The sequence below is a fragment of the Triticum dicoccoides genome, chromosome 6A (genome assembly GCF_002162155.2).
Source record: "Triticum dicoccoides isolate Atlit2015 ecotype Zavitan chromosome 6A, WEW_v2.0, whole genome shotgun sequence".
Taxonomy (NCBI): Eukaryota; Viridiplantae; Streptophyta; class Magnoliopsida; order Poales; family Poaceae; genus Triticum; species Triticum dicoccoides.
Window position 1 is genome coordinate 217907793 of NC_041390.1, and position 19005 is coordinate 217926797.

Sequence of the window (19005 nt, forward strand, 5' to 3'; positions counted from 1 at the left end):
ATATTTGTTTTGCTTGCCATTTCCAAACCGTGCATCCGATTCCGGTGATCTTTATATCGATTTCGATCGAAATCACCTCACATTTCCAGTGGCACTCTTGGATTTCCAAGTTGAGGCCAGGTTCAATCATTCCTTTCCAAATCATGCATATGCATCACATACCGCATCCCGCATATCATGCCACGTTCATGTGTTGGTTGTTTACTATGTTGTGTGCTTCTTTCCGGTGTTGCTTCTTTGGGTTGGTTCCGATCACGTCGCGTTTGTGAGGATCCGTTCGGCTACGTTTTTTTGCCGTCTTCATGGACTCGTTCTTCTTCCTTGCGGGATTTCAGGCAAGATGACCATACCCTCGAAATCATTTCTATCTCTGCTTGCTAGTTGCTCGCTCTTTTGCTATGCCTATGCTGCGATACCTACCACTTTCTTATCATGCCTCCCATATTGTTAAGCCAAGACTCTAACCCACCTTGTCCTAGCAAACCATTGTTTGGCTATGTTACCGCTTTGCTCAGCCTCTCTTATAGCGTTGTTATTTGCAGGTGAAGATTGAAGTTTGTTCCTTGTTGGAACATGGATATTTTGTTGGGATATCACAATATCTCTTATTTAATTATTGCATCTATATACTTGGTAAAGGGGGGAAGCTCGGCCTTATGCCTGGTGTTTTGTTCCACTCTTGCCGCCCTAGTTTCCGTCATATCGGTGTTATGTTCCCCGATTTTGCATTCCTTACACGGTTGGGTTATAAAAGGAACCCCTTGACAACTTTCTTTGGATAAAACTCCTCCAGCAAGGCCCAACCTTGGTTTTACCATTTGAACTAACAACCTAGCCTTTCCCTTGGGTTTCGCGGACTCAAGGGTCATCTTTATTTTAACCCCCCCGGGGCTAGTGCTTCTCTAAGTGTTGGTCCGAACTGAGCTGCCTACGGGGCCACCTCGGGGAAACTTGAGGGTTGTTTTACTTGTAGCTAGTCTCATCTGAGTGTGCCCTGAGAACGAGATATGTGCAGCTCCTATCGGGATTTGTCGGCACATTCGGGCGGCTTTGCTGGACTTGTTTTACCATTGTCGAGGATGTCTTGTAACCGGGATGCCGAGTTTGATCGGATTGTCTTGGTAGAAGGAATATCCTTCGTTGACCATGAGAGCTTGTGATGGGCTAAGTTGGGACACCCCTGCAGGGATTGATCTTTCAAAAGCCGTGCCCGCGGTTATGGGCAGATGGGAATTTATTAATGTCCGGTTGTAGAAAACCTGAAGTTGACCTTAATTAAAATACATCTACCGCGTGTGTTACCATGATGGTCTCTTCTCAGCAGGGTCCGGGAAGTGAACACGGTGTTGGAGTAATGGTTGACGTAGGTTGTTTTAGGATCACTTCTTGATCATAGTTGTTCGACCGTGCTCTTGCCTTCTCTTCTCGCTCTCATTTGTGTATGTTAGCCAGCAAATATGCTAGCCGCTTGCTGCAGCTCCACCTCATACCTTTTACCCTGCCTATAAGCTTAAATAGTCTTGATCGCGAGGGTGTGAGATTGCTGAGTCCCCGTGACTCAAAGTTACTTCCAAATCCAGTTTGCAGGTGTCGATGTTATCCTGCAGGTGACGCAACCAAGTTCAAGGAGGAGCTCGATGAAGATCTCGTTCTTTGTGTTGTTTCCGTTTCCAGTTGATCAGTAGTGGAGCCCAGTTGGGACGATCGGGGATCTGTGTAGCATTTGGGGTAGTCTTCTTTTATTTTGGGTTCCGTAGTCGGACCTTGGTTGTATCTGGATGATGTAATGCTTTATTCATGTATTGTGTGAAGTGGTGAGTGTAAGCCAACTATGTATCATTTTCCCTCATGTATTACATGGGTAGTTGTGAAGATTACCTCACTTGCGACATTGCTTTCAATGCGGTTATGCCTCTAAGTCGTGCTTCGACACGTGGGAGATATAGCCACATCGAGGGCATTACAAGTTGGTAATCAGAGCCTTCCCTGACCTTAGGAGCCCCCTGCTTGATCGAATCGCTGGCGTTGTTGAGTCTAGAAAAAATGTTTTGAGTCTTTTAGGATTATATATATATCGGAGAGTAGGATTCTTTTTACTCCTCAGTCCCTTCATCGCTCTGGTGAGGCATCCTGACGTAGAGTTTTGACTCTTCTTTTCTCAAATTTCACTAAAAAAAATTTAGGATCATGCGGGTATCTTGGTATCGTTCCGATGGTTTTGTGACGAGAACATTGTTCTTGGTGCCTCCTGACATTTAGGGATTGTGGAAGTGTCCCGGGGAGTTGAGCTCCAAGGTGTTGTCGTCACAATTTTATCGTTGCAATTCTGGAATACCTGAGTTTTTGCCGACATAGAAAATCTCTTTTATGTAGTTGTTGGTGAGATGACCTCAACGCCACCCAGTACTGGGGCGGGAGTTCGGGAGTATTGCCATAACTCGTATAACGGATGCTTTTCGAAGGTTGAGGTAAACGATTTCCGAAGGTTTCTTGGTTATGTGTTGAAGGATGGATACAGCTGGATGTAGGATTTGCTAGTTTTGGGTGAGATATTATGCTTCCCCGGTATCCCCAACACCTGATTGCATAATCGGAAAGTTTTGGGAGTTTATAAGTGGGAATTGAAGTAGCTCTTAGGATATCTTTCCGACAGATGTATGATATGAAATTGGGGTTCGACGTCTAGTGGTCCGCCTATCCATGGTTGGTTTTACAGTGGTCTCGTTGTGTCTTAAAGAGTCCTTGGCTATGCCGACTTGGGGACGCTTCGTATGACATGTGCACTGCCTTGTACATGATGGTGTTGTACGATCGAGCCCGTGTAGGCCCCACCACGAAAACTTCGGACGAAATCTCTATCATATGTTTGTTCTGGCTTATTCTGCAAGCCAATCCTTTGTTTTGTTAGGAGTTGTGGTATTAGAGTTGCTTCGAAGTCAAATGTTGATTCCATACCTTTCCTAAACGGTGTTCTCATATTCCTATGTGAATACTAATCCTTCTGGATCATTGAGATTGTCAGGTCAATTCTTTTCAACCGGTGTCCTTCTCTTCTAGTGGATCCTATCTTGTCAACATCCGCAAGATCACCTCTTGATTTTTCCAATGGTGTTTGCTTCATCCGTCCCAAGTTGTCTTCGTTTTCCCTCCCTCCCACCCTTGTTTCTTCAAGGACTCATATTTCTTATTCAAGCATCCTTTTATTGATGGGAAGTCTCTCCATTCTGTTCTGTCAATATTCTTATCCGACGATTCTCATGAAGATTCTAATGGAGCTTCAAGCTCATCATTCTCGGTTTTCTTTCTTTGCCGGTGGATTCAATTCAAGATTTGGTGTTGATCATCTCCTTTAACTCGTTTCAAATGTTTTCCATGCCGGTGCACCTTATTATCTTTCCACTTCTCGCTATTCATTATTCCGAAGTGCTGAAGATACCTCGGAAGGCTCGTCTTGTCATTCAAGATCCATTGAAGCTCTTTTCGAGGATGTTATTTTGCTCAAGTCATTTAATTTAACCGGTGGAATCTCTCTTTTCAAGAAATCATTTCAACGGTGTTTCTTTTGAGTGGGCCCATAACCCACAGGTCTTTTCCCAGGATCTTAGCTGACTCTTCTTATTTTACTAGAGCTATTCTAAAAATCATTTCAAAGTTTGACGTAAGAATGAGTTATTATCAGACAAATGCCTTTTCTCCAAGATCTTTCAAATCCTATTCATTGTGAATTCAACCTTTATATTCTTCGTGATTCCGGAGTGCCTCTACAATTCATGGTGGTCTTTCTCATCATCATTCTCTGCATTTGAAGACCGAAGAAGAGTTTTACCTCCATATCTTTTCCGTTCTCTCAGAGATTCATGGTTCTAGCTCGAGGCCATACTCTCTTAATTGTTTTGATTGTGAAAATTATTTTCACCTATCCGGAGCAATTCAAGAGTCTGCTCAGTTTGTTTATCCGGAGCCCATCAGCTAAGATTTATTCATTCCAGCCTTCTGCTCTCATACTCTAAATCTCACCGGTGCATCATTCAAGTATTCTCTTATCAGCTCGTAATCTCTTCGTTCTCATGGATCTAAATTCTCTCAAGCATCTTTGTTTATTTGCTAATTCTTACCGGTGATTCATCCTTTTACTTCATTCGTTGTTCAATTCTTAGGGTGGTTCTTCCAGGATTCTCTTCCGCCATTATCATATCAATTCATTCATTGTTCCAATCCTACCGGCGGTTCATTAAAGACCTTCTCAAGTTGACGCTATATCTATCTTAATCCTTTCTACAAGAATAATTAGTATGCCAAATCCATTGTTTATCATCAATTAAATTGATGAAGGACAAGCATAACATAATTCTTATCCTTGTTCATCCAAGTGATTAATTCTTTATTCGGGAGCCTCGTCAAAATTCTCGGTTTCACTTGTTTCATCTTTTCTTTTCCGGAGTTCCAAGTTTCCACTTTATCTCGTCGCAAAGCTTCATCTAGTCATTGCAAGGCTTCAACCTTACTCTCTTCATCTTTCTTTTCATTGGAACGTTCCTTTGTTTACTGGAGTTCTTCATGAAGGTTCTACATGATGGTTCATCAAGGATTAATTCCTTTTCGAAGTGTTCATCAACATTTTTTCTAAGGAGCTCAAGTTTCTTCATCTTGCAATCCGGAGTGCAATTCTTTCACGCATATCTTTTGAGGTTGTGCTATGTCATTCTTGATAATTTGAGTTCATGTTCCATGATTCACATGTTGTTAAGAATGAGATATTTTAAACCCATCAATCTCTTCATTGGAGTTATCTTGGGTTATAGTTCACCTAAAGCCTTCCCTAAGGATTGTTGCTATTTATGGTGCTTATAAGTGACCCAAGTTCTTCATTTATCCTCCTGGCGAAATAGTCTCGTCTCTTTGTTTATATCATTCCAATCTATCGTTTTCTGTTAGTGGCAGAATTTCACCTCATAGTTTCGAGAAGTTTTCCATAAGCCCACAACAACCTTATTCTTTTATTGCTTAATTTTCAACTACTCCATTCAATCTTTCTTTCTAAGGACACTTTCAAATTCATTTGACGTAGAAGATGTTGTTTTCTTCTTTGTTACTTTCAGTCCGTTCTATCATTTGTTCCGGAGGCATTGTGATGTTGCTCTCTTCAACCAATCTTCTTGTCTTGTCAGGATCGTGTTTGATTTGTCCTTATCCTTTTAACCGGAGTGTGTGCCCGTTGCTCAAGTTCTTTCATTTTATCAAGCCTTCCATATCTTTCCAACCAGAGTGTTGTTCGAATTTGTTCTTCCTTGTTCCTTTTCCTAACGGAGCGCTTTCAACTTTGTTCATTCTCGTTGCTTTCTTTCTTTCAATTTGCTCAACCTCTCAAGGTTCCTTGGTTTCACTCTTTGGTCAAAGAAGCAACTTAGCCTTACCTCTTCTCTTTCTCTTCTGTTGTCCCTCCGGTGCCATTCTAGATCTCAGGACGAGATCCTCTCGTAGTGGTGGAGTGTTGTAACGCCCCGTGACCGATGTGCCAGGTGTCTTCCAGTTATTCGATGTTGTTGCCTTGTCATTGCTTGTGTGTCATGCATCTCATATCATGTCATCATGTGCATTTCATTTGCATACATGTTCATCTCATGCATCCGAGCATTTTCCCCGTTGTCCGTTTTGCATTCCGGCGCTCCTATGTTCCCCGGTGTCCCTTTCTACCTCTTTTCGTGTGCGGGTGTTAAACATTTTCAGACTGGACCGATACTTGTTATGCGGCCTTGGTTTACTACCGGTAGACCATCTGTCAAGTTTCGTGCCATTTGGACTTCGTTTGATACTCCAACGTTTAACCGATGGACCGAAAAGGCCTCGTGTGTGTTGCAGCCCAACACCCTTCCAAAGTGGCCCAAAACCCTCCTAAACCCCCTCCATCATGTCGGTCGTTCGATCACGATCGCGTGGCCGAAAACCGCACCTCATTTGGACTCTCCTAGCTCCCTCTACCTATAAATATGTGCTCTCCTCCGAAAATTCCGCGCAGATGAAACCCTAGATCCAACTCCCTCCGCGCTGCCGGGCTCATCCACGCCGTGCCGGACATGTCCACCGGAGCCGGCCACCTCACCCCGACCAACCAGGGAATGCCACGTAAGCGCGCCGGCTCCCTCCTCCACTCACGTCGCGCCACATGTCCCTCTCTCTCCTCCCACCGCGCCTCGGCCAGCCGAAGCCCACGGTCGGCCCGCCCGGGCCACGCCGGGCCCGACCGCGCCTCGCTGCCCGCCCGCGTGCCTCCTCCGCCGGCCGCCGCACGCCGCCATCGCCGGCCACCGCCGCGCCTGCATTCCGCCGCCCGCACCCCGCCGCCGTTACGCACCACCTCCACGCCCGCGACGTCTTCCCGCGAGCTCGCCGCCCCGCCATGGCAGCTCGTCGGTGGCCACCTCCACCTCGGGATCCGCCGAACCTCCGCGGCCTCATCCTGGCCGGTTCCGGCGCCGCCCTCCCCAGACCCGCGGCCCCCTCCTCCGGCCTCCTCCATCCACTCCGGCGAGCTTCGAGAACTCCGGCCACTTCTCCGGCGATATCCGGGCTGCAGCGGATCAGATCCACCGGGAGACGAACCAAACGACTCCTCCCCACGTCCTGGATATCCTTGTCCCGTTGACTTTTCAGGAGGTGAAATATGTCTAAGTCCCCAGATCTGCTATGTTTTATGCAATCTTCATCGCATCATAACTCTGCACCCGTTACTCCGATTCGTGCGTGTAGCATATCCAAATGTTCGTCTCGACGAGTACATCATTTCATCTCATTGCATCATTTGCATTTGAGCTCATCTTGATGCCTGAAATGCTGTTGGAAGAGGGATATATGATGATTATGTCAGATCTGTTTCAGCAAATGCACTTTTATCATTTTTGCCATGATTAATGTGTGCATGCTATGATCCTGAGCTCTACATGTGTTTTGTAGAATGACATGCCATCTTTACATGGGTGTATGCCATGTATTTTTGTGATCTTTGTGGTGACTAGCACAACCATGCAAAGTAGCTTACTCAATGATGCTGATTTCAGGGACTTAGAATCTCACTAAGTCCTTGCCCTGTCTTTATTTTTATGCCATATGTTCATGTTGTTTCCTAGTGATCTGTCCCTCTTTTGAGCATGATCAGTAAGGATGTTTTGTAGATATTGTGGTTCTCTATCCATCCATGTCTTTGTTTGAAATTTTGGAGCACCCTAACTTGTGTCAATCGATCTCTACTTTTGCTATAAAATGTTCCTAGCAGATTGTTAACATGTTTAGCGATTTTGCCGAGCTTGTTGTTGTTGATCCATGCATGCTATGTTGTTGTTCTTGCCATGCCTATCTTATATGCCATGTCTATTTGCTGGGTGTATGCTTAGTTTGTCATGCAATGACTCGTAGTGAGTGCATCGAGCTCGTAAATATGCCTACTCGTTATCTGTTTTGCCATGCTCCAGTTTTTCACTAAGTCTGAATCTGTTTATGTTTTTGATATGTTCACATGCTTGCAATTGTATTTTCTGATCCCTTTTGGCTCATGGTCACTAACGGACTTCTGTTATATGCTTGGAGTAGCTTCATGCCATGCCGTTCCTTGCCATGATATGTTCCTGTAGCATGTAGTTTGCATGCTCTAAAGTTTGCTTCCTGCTGATAAATTCCTGACATGCTGTTAATTCCACTAAGTCTGAAACCTGTTATCTTTTGCACTTTTGCCATGCTTGTTTGAACCTGTTAATGAGTGAATTAGCCGTAGCTCAGTGTTCTTCTTTTATCAAGCATCATGAGTGGATTCCTTCGATGTATTTTGTTGCCATGATTGAGTTCAATAGCTTATTTATCTTGATGCATTTAGAAGGCCTCGTGCTGCTTATCGCAGACTAGTGCCATATTTGTTTTGCTTGCCATTTCCAAACCGTCCATCCGATTCCGGTGATCTTTGTATCGATTTCAACAAAAATCACCTCACCTTTCTAGTGGCAATCTTGGATTTCCAAGTTGAGGCCAGGTTCAATCATTCCTTTCCAAGTCATGCATATGCATCACATACCGCATCCCGCATATCATGCCATGTTCATGTGTTGGTTGTTTACTATGTTGTGTGCTTCTTTTCGGTGTTGCTTCTTCGGGTTGGTTCCGATCACGTCGTGTTTGTGAGGATTTGTTCGGCTACGTCCGTTTGCCTTCTTCATGGACTCGTTCTTCTTCCTTGCGGGATTTCAGGCAAGATGACCATACCCTCGAAATCACTTCTATCTTTGCTTGCTAGTTGCTCGCTCTTTTGCTATGCCTACGCTGCGATACCTACCACTTGCTTATCATGCCTCCCATATTGTTAAGCCAAGCCTGTAACCCACCTTGTCCTAGCAAACCATTGTTTGGCTATGTTACCGCTTTACTCAGCCCCTCTTATAGCGTTGCTAGTTGCAGGTGAAGATTGGAGTTTATTCCTTGTTGGAACATGGATATTTTGTTGGGATATCACAATATCTCTTATTTAATTAATGCATCTATATACTTGGTAAAGGGTGGAAGGCTCGGCCTTATGCCTGGTGTTTTGTTCCACTCTTGCCGCCCTAGTTTCCGTCATATCGGTGTTATGTTCTCGGATTTTGCGTTCCTTACACGGTTGGGTTATAATGGGAACCCCTTGATAGTTCGCTTTTAATAAAACTCCTCCAGCAAGGCCCAACCTTGGTTTTACCATTTGAACTAACTACCTAGACTTTTCCCTTGGGTTCCACGGACTCAAGGGTCATCTTTATTTTAACCCCCCTGGGCCAGTGCTTCTCTAAGTGTTGGTCCGAACTGAGCTGCCTGCGGGGCCACCTCGGGGAAACTTGAGGGTTGGTTTTATTCGTAGCTAGTCTCATCTGAGTGTGCCCTGAGAATGAGATATGTGCAGCTCCTATCAGGATTTGTTGGCACATTCGGGCGGCTTTCCTGGACTTGTTTTACCATTGTCGAGGATGTCTTGTAACCGGGATGCCGAGTCTGATCGGATTGTCTTGGGAGAAGGAATATCCTTCTTTGACCGTGAGAGCTTGTGATGGGCTAAGTTGGGACACCCCTGCAGGGATTGATCTTTTGAAAGCCATGCCTGCGGTTATGGGCAGATGGGAATTTGTTAATGTCCGGTTGTAGAAAACCTGAAGTTGACCTTAATTAAAATACATCTACCGCGTGTGTTACCGTGATGGTCTCTTCTCGGCAGGGTCTGGGAAGTGAACACGGTGTTGGAGTAATGCTTGACGTAGGTTGTTCTAGGATCACTTCTTGATCATAGTTGTTCGACCGTGCTCTTGCCTTCTCTTCTCGCTCTCATTTGCGTATGTTAGCCACCAAATATGCTAGCCGCTTGCTGCAGCTCCACCTCATACCTTTTACCCTACCTATAAGCGTAAATAGTCTTGATCGTGAGAGTGTGAGATTGTTGAGTCCCCGTGACTCACAGTTACTTCCAAAACCAGTTTGCAGGTGCCGATGTTATCCTGCAGGTGACACAACCAAGCTCAAGGAGGAGCTCGATGAAGATCTCGTTCTTTGTGTTGTTTCCGCTTCCAGTTGATCAGTAGTGGAGCCCAGTTGGGACGATCGGGGATCTGTGTAGCATTTGGGGTAGTCTTCTTTTATTTTGGGTTCCGTAGTCGGACCTTGGTTGTATCTATATGATGTAATGCTTTATTCATGTATTGTGTGAAGTGGCGAGTGTAAGCAAACTATGTATCCTTTTCCCTTATGTATTACATGGGTTGTTGTGAAGATTACCTCACTTGCGACATTGCTTTCAATGCGGTTATGCCTCTAAGTCGTGCTTCGACACGTGGGAGATATAGCCGCATCGAGGGCGTTACAAATTTCCAAATCTGATAAAAAGGATAAACATAGACCTGTTGTTCGCATGCCTATTGTCTCAGTTAAAATAGGATATCACTGTTATCATGGTTTATGTGACATAGGTGCTAGTGTGAGTGCTATTCCTTATATCAAGAAAATATAAATGACATAGCACCCACAGAGATAGAATACATAGATGTTACTATTAAACTTGCTAATAGAGACACTATATCACCAATTGGGATTGTTAGAGATATTGAAGTCTTGTGTGGGAAAATAAAATACCCTACTGTTTTTCTTGTTCTTGGTTCCCCACAAGATGACTTTTCCCCCATAATATTTGGTAGACCTTTCTTGAACACCGTTTAATGCTAGAATACACTGTGAGAAACAAATTGTCGATGTTAGTTTTGGTGATGAATCTCATGAGTTTAATTTTTCCAAGTTTAGTAGAAAGCTTCATGAAAAAGAATTTCCTAGTGAGTTTGAAATGATTGGTCTTGCTTCTATTGCTATACCACCTACTGATCCTTTAGAACAATATTTGCTAGACCATGAAAATGATTTATATATGCATGAAAGAAATGAAATAGATAAGATATTCTTTGAACAACGTCCTCTGCTTAAAACACAACTTGCCTATTGAAACTCTAGGAGGTCCTCCTCCACCTAAAGGCGATCATGTGTTTGAATTAGAACAATTGCCAGACACTTTGAAATATGCTTATCTTGATGAAAAGAAGATATATCATGTTATTATTAGTGCTAACCTTTCAGAACATGAAGAAGAAAGATTATTAAAAGTTCCAAGGAAGCACTAAGATGCTATTGGATATACTCTTGATGATTTAAAGGGCATTAGTCCCACTCTATGTTAGCACAAAATTAATATGGAACCTAATGCTAAACCCGTTGTTGATCACCAACATCGGTTAAATCCAAAAATGAAGGTAGTGGTAAGAACGGAAATCTTAAAACTTCTGGATGCAGGTATAATCTGTCCCATAGCTAATAGTAGATGGGTAAGTCATGTTCATTGTGTTCCTAAGAAAGGAGGTATAATTGTTGTTCCTAATGATAAGAATGAACTTATTGCACAAAGAATTGTTACAGGCTATAGAATGGTAATTGAATTTAGAAAATTAAACAAAGCAACTAGAAAAGATCATTGCCCTCTGCCTTTTATTGATCAAATGCTTGAAAGATTATCTAAGCACACACATTTTTCCTTCCTTGATGGATATTCTTGTTTTTCACAAATACATGTCTCTCAACATGATCAAGAAAAGACCACTTTTACTTGTCCTTAGAACCTATGCTTATAGACATATGCTTTTCGGTTTATATAATGCACATGCTACCTTTCAAAGATGTATGAATGCTATATTCTCCGACTTTTGTGAAAAGATTGTTGAGGTTTTCATGGACGACTTCTCTGTTTATGGGAAGTCTTTTCATGATTATTTAAGCAATCTTGATCGAGTTTTGCAAAGATGTGAACAAACAAATCTTGTCTTGAATTGGGAGAAGTGCCACTTTATGGTTATTGAAGGCATTGTCTTGGGTCATAAAATTTCTGAAAGAGGTATTGAACTGGACAAAGCTAAGGTTGATGCAATTGACAAAATGCCATGCCCTAAAGATATAAAAGGTATTCATAGTTTTTTAGGTCATCCTGGTTTCTATAGGAGATTTATCAAAGACTTTTCTAAAATTTCTACGCCTCTTACGAACCTTTTGCAAAAGGATATTCCTTTTGTTTTTTATGATGATTGTTTAGAAGCCTTTAAAACACTCAAGAAAGCCTGAATTTCTACACCTATTGTTCAACCACCTGATTGGAACTTGCCTTTTGAAATTATGTTGTCGGTATTGTTCTAGGATAAAGAGTTGATAACAAACTAAATGTTATTCATTATGCTAGTAAAACTTTAGATAGTGCTCAACGAAACTATGCTACTACTGAAAAAGAATTCTTAGCCGTGGTGTTTGCTTGTGATAAATTTAGACCTTATATTGTTGTTTCCAAAGTAATTTTTCGCACGGACCATGCTGCTATCAAATATCTTATGGAAAAGAAAGATGCTAAACCTAGACTTACTCAATGGGTTCTCTTGTTACAAGAATTTGATTTACATATCATTGATAGAAAAGGAGCTGAGAACCCCCTAGCTGATAATTTATCTAGGCTTGAAAATGTGCGTGATGACCCACTACCTATTGATGATAGTTTCCTGATGAGCAGTTAGCTGCAATAAATGTTGCTCATAGTACTCCTTAGTATGCTGACTATGCTAATTACATTGATGCTAAATATTTACCACCTATCTTTACATACCAATGAAAGAAAAAAAATTCTTCTATGGTTTAAGACATTACTTTTGGATGAACCACATCTTTATAAGGAAGGAGTAGATGGTATTATTAGACATTTTGTACCTGAGTATGAACAGGGACAAATCCTACGGAAATGTCACTCCGAAGCTTATGAAGGGCATCAAGCTGGAGATAGAACTGCTCACAAGGTATTACAATCTGGATTTTATTGGCCTACTCTCTTCAAGGATGCCTGTAAGTTTGACTTATCTTGTGATGAATGTCAAAGAATAGGTAATATCAGTAAGCGTCAAGAAATGCCTATGAACTATTCACTTGCTGTTGAGCTATTTGATGTTTGGAGATTTGATTACATGGGACCTTTTCCTTCCTCTAATGGGTATACACATATTTTGGTTGCTGTTCATTATGTAACTAAATGGGTAGAAGCTATTCCAACCAGTAGTGCTGATCACAACACCTCTATTAAAATGCTTAAGGAAGTTATTTTCCCAAGGTATGGAGTCACTAGACATTTAATGACTGATGGTGGTTCACACTTTATTCATGGTGCTTTCCGTAAAATGCTTGCCAAGTATGATGTTAACCATAGAATTGCATCACCTTCTAATCCTCAGTCTAGTGGTCAAGTTGAACTTAGCAATAGAGAAATAAAATTAATTTGCAAAAGACTGTCAATAGGCCCAGGAAGAATTGGCCTAAGATTTTAGATGATGCACTTTGGGCTTATAGAATAGCATATAAAATCCTATGGGTATGTCTCCTTATAAAATGGTTTATGGAAAAACTTGTCATTTGCCTCTTGAGTTAGAACATAAAGCATATTGGGCCAACAAAGAACTCAATTATGATTTCAAACTTCCTGGTGAAAAGAGGTCATTTGATGTTAGCTCATTAGATGAATGGAGAACCCAAGCTTATGAAAATGCAAAATTATTTAAAGAAAAAGTTAAAAGATGGCATGACAAAAGAATCCAAAAGTGTGAGTTTAAAGTCGGAGAATATTTTCTTTTGTACAACTCTCGTTTTAGATTCTTTGCAGGAAAACTCCTATCAAAATGGGAAGGCCCTACGTTATCGAGGAGGTTTATCGGTCTGGAGCCATGAAAATAAATAATGCCGAAGCTACTAACTCGAAGGTTGTCAATGGTCAACGAATAAAACATTATATCTCAGGTACGCCCATTAATGTTGAAAGTAATATTATCCAAACTTTGACACCGGAAGAACACATAAAAGAGTCCTTCCGGAACACTCCAGAATCGTGAAAATAAGGAGGTACATGATACGGTAAGTAAATAGACTCTGAAAAATCCGCAAAAATATGTTTTGTCAGTTTTGGAATATTTAGAAAAATAGGAAAATAAGAAACTTCCAGGAAGCGTACCGTGGTTATGCCCGCCTGGGACACGTTCCGGACTCCGTTTTTCTACGGCTTGCTTGTTTCCCAAGATAAAAAATCTATATATACTCCCCGAACCTGTTGATCACCATATCGCGAAGAAATCTTCTATTTTCTTTTCCTTGCTGTTTTCTCTCAGATCCCATCTACCATGGCCACCTCCAGCTCCTCCAAGGACAAGTTCTTCAAGAACGTCATCAGCCCATATCTGCGGGAGGTGGTGCAGCACCCTCAGGTCATCCAGATTCATGAGGGGTTGCTCCACATACACGATGTGCAAGGTCCCAAAGGGACAGGAACTGTGGAGGCTAGGCTCAAAGCTATGGAGCAGGACGTTGATACGTCTCCAACGTATCTATAATTTTCTATTGTTCCATGCTATTATATTATCAACCTTGGATGTTTTATATGCATTTATATGCTATTTTATATGATTTTGGGGACTAACCTATTAACCTAGAGCCCTGTGCCAATTTCTGTTTTTCCTTGCTTTTGAGTATCGCAGAAAAGGAAAACCAAAGAGAGTACAATTGACCTGAAATTTCACGGAGATTATTTTTGGACCAGAAGAAGCCCACGGAGTACCGAAGATGGACCATAGGTGTCCCAAGGCCACCACGAGGGTGGGGGGCGCCCTACCCCCTAGGCACGCCCCCTATCTCGTGGTCGCCTTGGGGACCCCTGACTTGTTCCCAACTCCAACACCTCTTATATATACCAAAACTTCCAGAAAGAAACCTAGATCAGGAGTTCCGCCGCCGCAAGCCTATGTAGCCACCGAAAACCAATCTAAACCCGTTCCGGCACCCTGCCGGAGGGGGGAATCCCTCTCTGGTGGCCATCTTCATCATCCCGGCGCTCCCCATGACTAGGAGGGAGTAGTTTTCCCTTGGGGCTGAGGGTATGTACCAGTAGCTATGTGTTAGATCTCTCTCTATCTCTCTCTCGTGTTCTTGATTCGGCCCGATCTTGATGTATCGCGAGCTTTGCTATTATAGTTGGATCTTATGATGTTTCTCCCCCTCTACTCTCTTGTAATGGATTGAGTTTTCCCTTTGAAGTTATTTTATCGGATTGAGTCTTTAAGGATTTGAGAACACTTGATGTATGTCTTGCATGTGCTTATCTGTGGTGACACTGGGATATCACGTGATCCTCTTGATGTATGTTTTGGTGATCAACTTGAGAGTTCCGTGACCTCATGAACTTATGCATAGGGGTTGGCACACGTTTTCGTCTTTACTCTCCAGTAGAAACTTTGGGGCACTCTTTCAAGTTCTTTGTGTTGGATGAATAGATGAATCTGAGATTGTGTGATGCATATCGTATAATCATACCCACGATACTTGAGGTGACATTGTAGTATCTAGGTGACATTAGGGTTTTGGTTGATTTGTGTCTTAAGGTGTTATTCTAGTACAAACTCTAGGATAGATTGAACGGAAAGAATAGCTTCATGTTATTTTACTACGGACTCTTGAATAGATCGATCAGAAAGGATAACTTTGAGGTGGTTTCGTACCCTACCATAATCTCTTTGTTTGTTCTTCACTATTAGTGACTTTGGAGTGACTCTTTGTTGCATGTTGAGGGATTGTTATATGATCCAGTTATGTTATTATTGTTGAGAGAACTTGCACTAGTGAAAGTATGAACCCTAGGCCTTGTTTCCTAGCATTGCAATGCCGTTTATGCTCACTTTTACCACTTGCTACATTGCTGTTTTTATATTTTCATATTACAAAAATCTATATCCACCATCCATATTGCACTTGTATCACCATCTCTTCGCCGAACTAGTGCACCTATACAATTTACCATTGTATTGGGTGTGTTGGGGACACAAGAGACTCTTTGTTATTTGGTTGCAGGGTTGTTTGAGAGAGACCATCTTCATCCTACGCCTCCCACGGGTTGATAAACCTTAGGTCATCCACTTGAAGGAAATTTGCTGCTGTCCTACAAACCTCTGCACTTGGAGGCGCAACAACATCTACAAGAAGAAGGTTGTGTAGTCGACATCAAGCTCTTTTCTGGCGCCGTTGCCGGGGAGGTTAGCGCTTGAAGGTATATCTTTAGATCTTGCAATAGAATCTTTTAGTTTCTTGTTTTATCACTAGTTTAGTCTATAAAAGAAAAATAAAAAAATTGGAATTGAGGGTACCTCATATGCTTCATCTTTTTAATGTCTTTCATGAAAATAAGGATTCCGATAATTATGCCAAAGTGTTAGAAGAAGAATGCATTAAAATGTTTGGCACCAAATATTTGGATGATGAGCATGATTGCAAGGTTGTTAGTATGAATTCTTTGAATATCCATGATGCTAATGATATGCAAAGCTACAAGCTTGGGGAAGCTATGTTTGATGAAGATGATATTTTTTGTCTCCCAAGTTTTGATGAGCAAATTTATTTTGATGATACCATGCCTCCTATTTATGATGATTATATTGATGAAAGTGGGTTTGGAAGAGTGTCAACTTTAGGAATTAATGATCCCACTATTTTGTAGGGTGTTGAATCTTATTGTGATAATTATGAAAGTGGGTTTGGAGAGGTCATGACTTTACTTAATGTTAATCCCACTATTTTGGAAGAGTGTCAACTTTGCGTACATGTGGATCGTGTTAAGAATATGTGTTGTGATAGCTATATTGTTGAATTTGCTTATGATCCTACATGTAATTATTATGAGAGAGGAACATATGCTTGCACGAATTGCAATAATATCAAGTTTCCTCTCTATGTGTTGAAAATCTTGAAGATTTGCTTATTTTACCTTCCTATGCAAGTTGATTCTTGTTCCCACAAGTTGTTTGCTCACAAAATCCCTATGCATAGGAAGTGGGTTAGACTTAAATGTGCTAGTCATATTCTTCATGATGCTCTCTTTATGTTTCAATTCTTATCTTTTATGTGAGCATCATTGAAATCATCATGCCTAGCTAGGGGCGATAAACGATAGTGCTTGTTGGGAGGCAACCCAACTTCATTTTTGTTCTTTGCTTTTTGTTCCTGTTTAGTAATAAATAATTAATCTAGCCTTTGTTTAGATGTGGTTTTATGTTTTAATTAGTGTTTGTGCCAAGTACAACCTTTGGGAAGACTTGGGTGAAGTCTTTGCGATCTTGCTGTAAAAAATAGAAGCTTTTGCACTCACGAGATTAGTTGTCATTTTTACTAGAGAGTGCGTTTAGGTTCATTATTTTTGTAGATGATTAACAGACAAATTTCTCAGGTACACCAGTTTATTTCAGAATTTTTGGACTGACAGAAGTATTCAAATGATACAGATTACTACAGACTATTCTGTTTTTGACAGATTCTGTTTTCATTGTGTTGTTTTCTTATTTTGATGAATCTACGAGTAGTATCGGAGGGCATGAACCATACAGAAGTTGGAATACAGTAGATATTACACCAATATGAATTTATAATGAGTTCACAACAGTACCTAAGTGGTGATTTATTTTCTTATACTAACGGAGCTTACAAGTTTTCTGTTAAGTTTTGTGTTGTGAAGTTTTCAAGTTTTGGGTAAAGTTTTGATGGACTATGGAATAAAGAGTGGCAAGAGCCTAAGCTTGGGCATGCCCAAGGCACCCCAAGGTAATATTCAAGGACAACCAAGAGCCTAATCTTGGGGATGCCCCGGATGGCATCCCCTCTTTCGTCTTCGTTCATCAGTAACTTTACTTGGAGCTATATTTTTATTCACCACATGATATGTGTTTTGCTTGGAGAGTCATTTTATTTTATTTTGTTTTACTTGGAGCAATACCGTTTACGCTCACTTTTACCACTTGCTACCTTGCTGTTTTTATATTTTCAGATTACGAAAACCTATATCCACCATCCATATTGCACTTGTATCACCATCTCTTCGCCGAACTAGTGCACCTATACAATTTACCATTGTATTGGGTGTGTTGGGGACACAAGAGATTCTTTGTTATTTGGTTGCAGGGCTGTTCGAGAGAGACCATCTCCATCCTACGCCTCCCACGGATTGATAAACCTTAGGTCATCCACTTGAGGGAAATTTGTTACTGTCCTACAAACCTCTGCACTTGGAGGCCCAACAACGTCTACAAGAAGGTTGTGTAGTAGATATCAGACGTCCTCCGGTGCAAGGGGATGGTGGAGCGTGGACTCGACGCCAATCACCTCATGATCACGGACCTCTCCCATGATCTCAAGGTGGATGGCAAGCCCATGAAGAACATTGTCTTCACCCTCAACGAGCAAATCAACTTCCTCCAAATCCAGATCTATGATCTCCAAAACCAAGTCTTTGAATATGAGGCGAGGTTTAAAGGTATGAGTTTGGCTGCTAGTTGTAGGACCCGTGAGACTCACTCCTCCTCTTATGATGGTGGACCCTTGCCATGGAAATTCGAGGACAAGATTTCATCACCACCACCACCTTCTTTTCATCACCAAAAGAGAATTGAGTATCGGGTATGGGCACTCCCCTTGGCTTCCGCAAAGCTTGGGGGAGGTGCCCCGGTATCGTACCATCCCACTATATTTTTGCCTTTACTTATTTTAGTTCGATCTTTTTCTTTAGATGAATACAAGTTTAGTTTGATCCTTTCTTCTTTGAGAGTTTGCTTAGTGATCTATCCTTGTAATCATGTGCAAGATATATAATAAAGTTTAGTTTGAGTTTTTGCTTTCTTTACTTTCATGTTGAAAATAAAAGAAAAGAAATAAGAAAAAAAGAGAAAGGAAATAAATCAAGAAGATCATATACTAATCTTATGGTAGGTGATGACACCACATAAGGAAAAGTATAAGTAGAAATTTTTATTAGAGATTGACAAACATAGCATTAGTTAATGATACAACTCATGAAAGAATTAATAAGGGAAGTGAAGATTCAGATGTAAATATACTATCCTAGAAATCTTTTCTGATTGTGAGCCCTCATCAAAATATGATATGCCAAAATTGTTGACGTTGGACAAGGAAGACAACTTAATGGTTTATGTTTGTTTATATTCACATAGAAGTCATATTGTCATGGATCCTTTAACATGTGTTGCTTGCCCCCTATCTTCACCAGACAAAAATTCTGCACTAAGTAGAGATACTACTTGTGCATCCAAAAACCCTTAAACAAAAATATTATTTCAAGAGTCCACCATACTACCTCGGGATTGAGCAAGATCCCTCAAGTAAGTTGTAATCGGTGCAAAAAAGGCAATAAAAATTCTTCTAAAAGTGTGAGATCATTTAGTGTAAGAGAAAATTGAGCGTTGTACGAACTTGTGATGCTGAAGAATAAAAGCGACAGACTGCATAATAAAGGTCACTATCACAAGGGGCAATGCAAAGTGACGTTCTTTTGCACTAAGGGGTTGAGCATACAAACTAATAAGTGCATGGAAACCTCTGCTTCCCTCCGCGAATGGC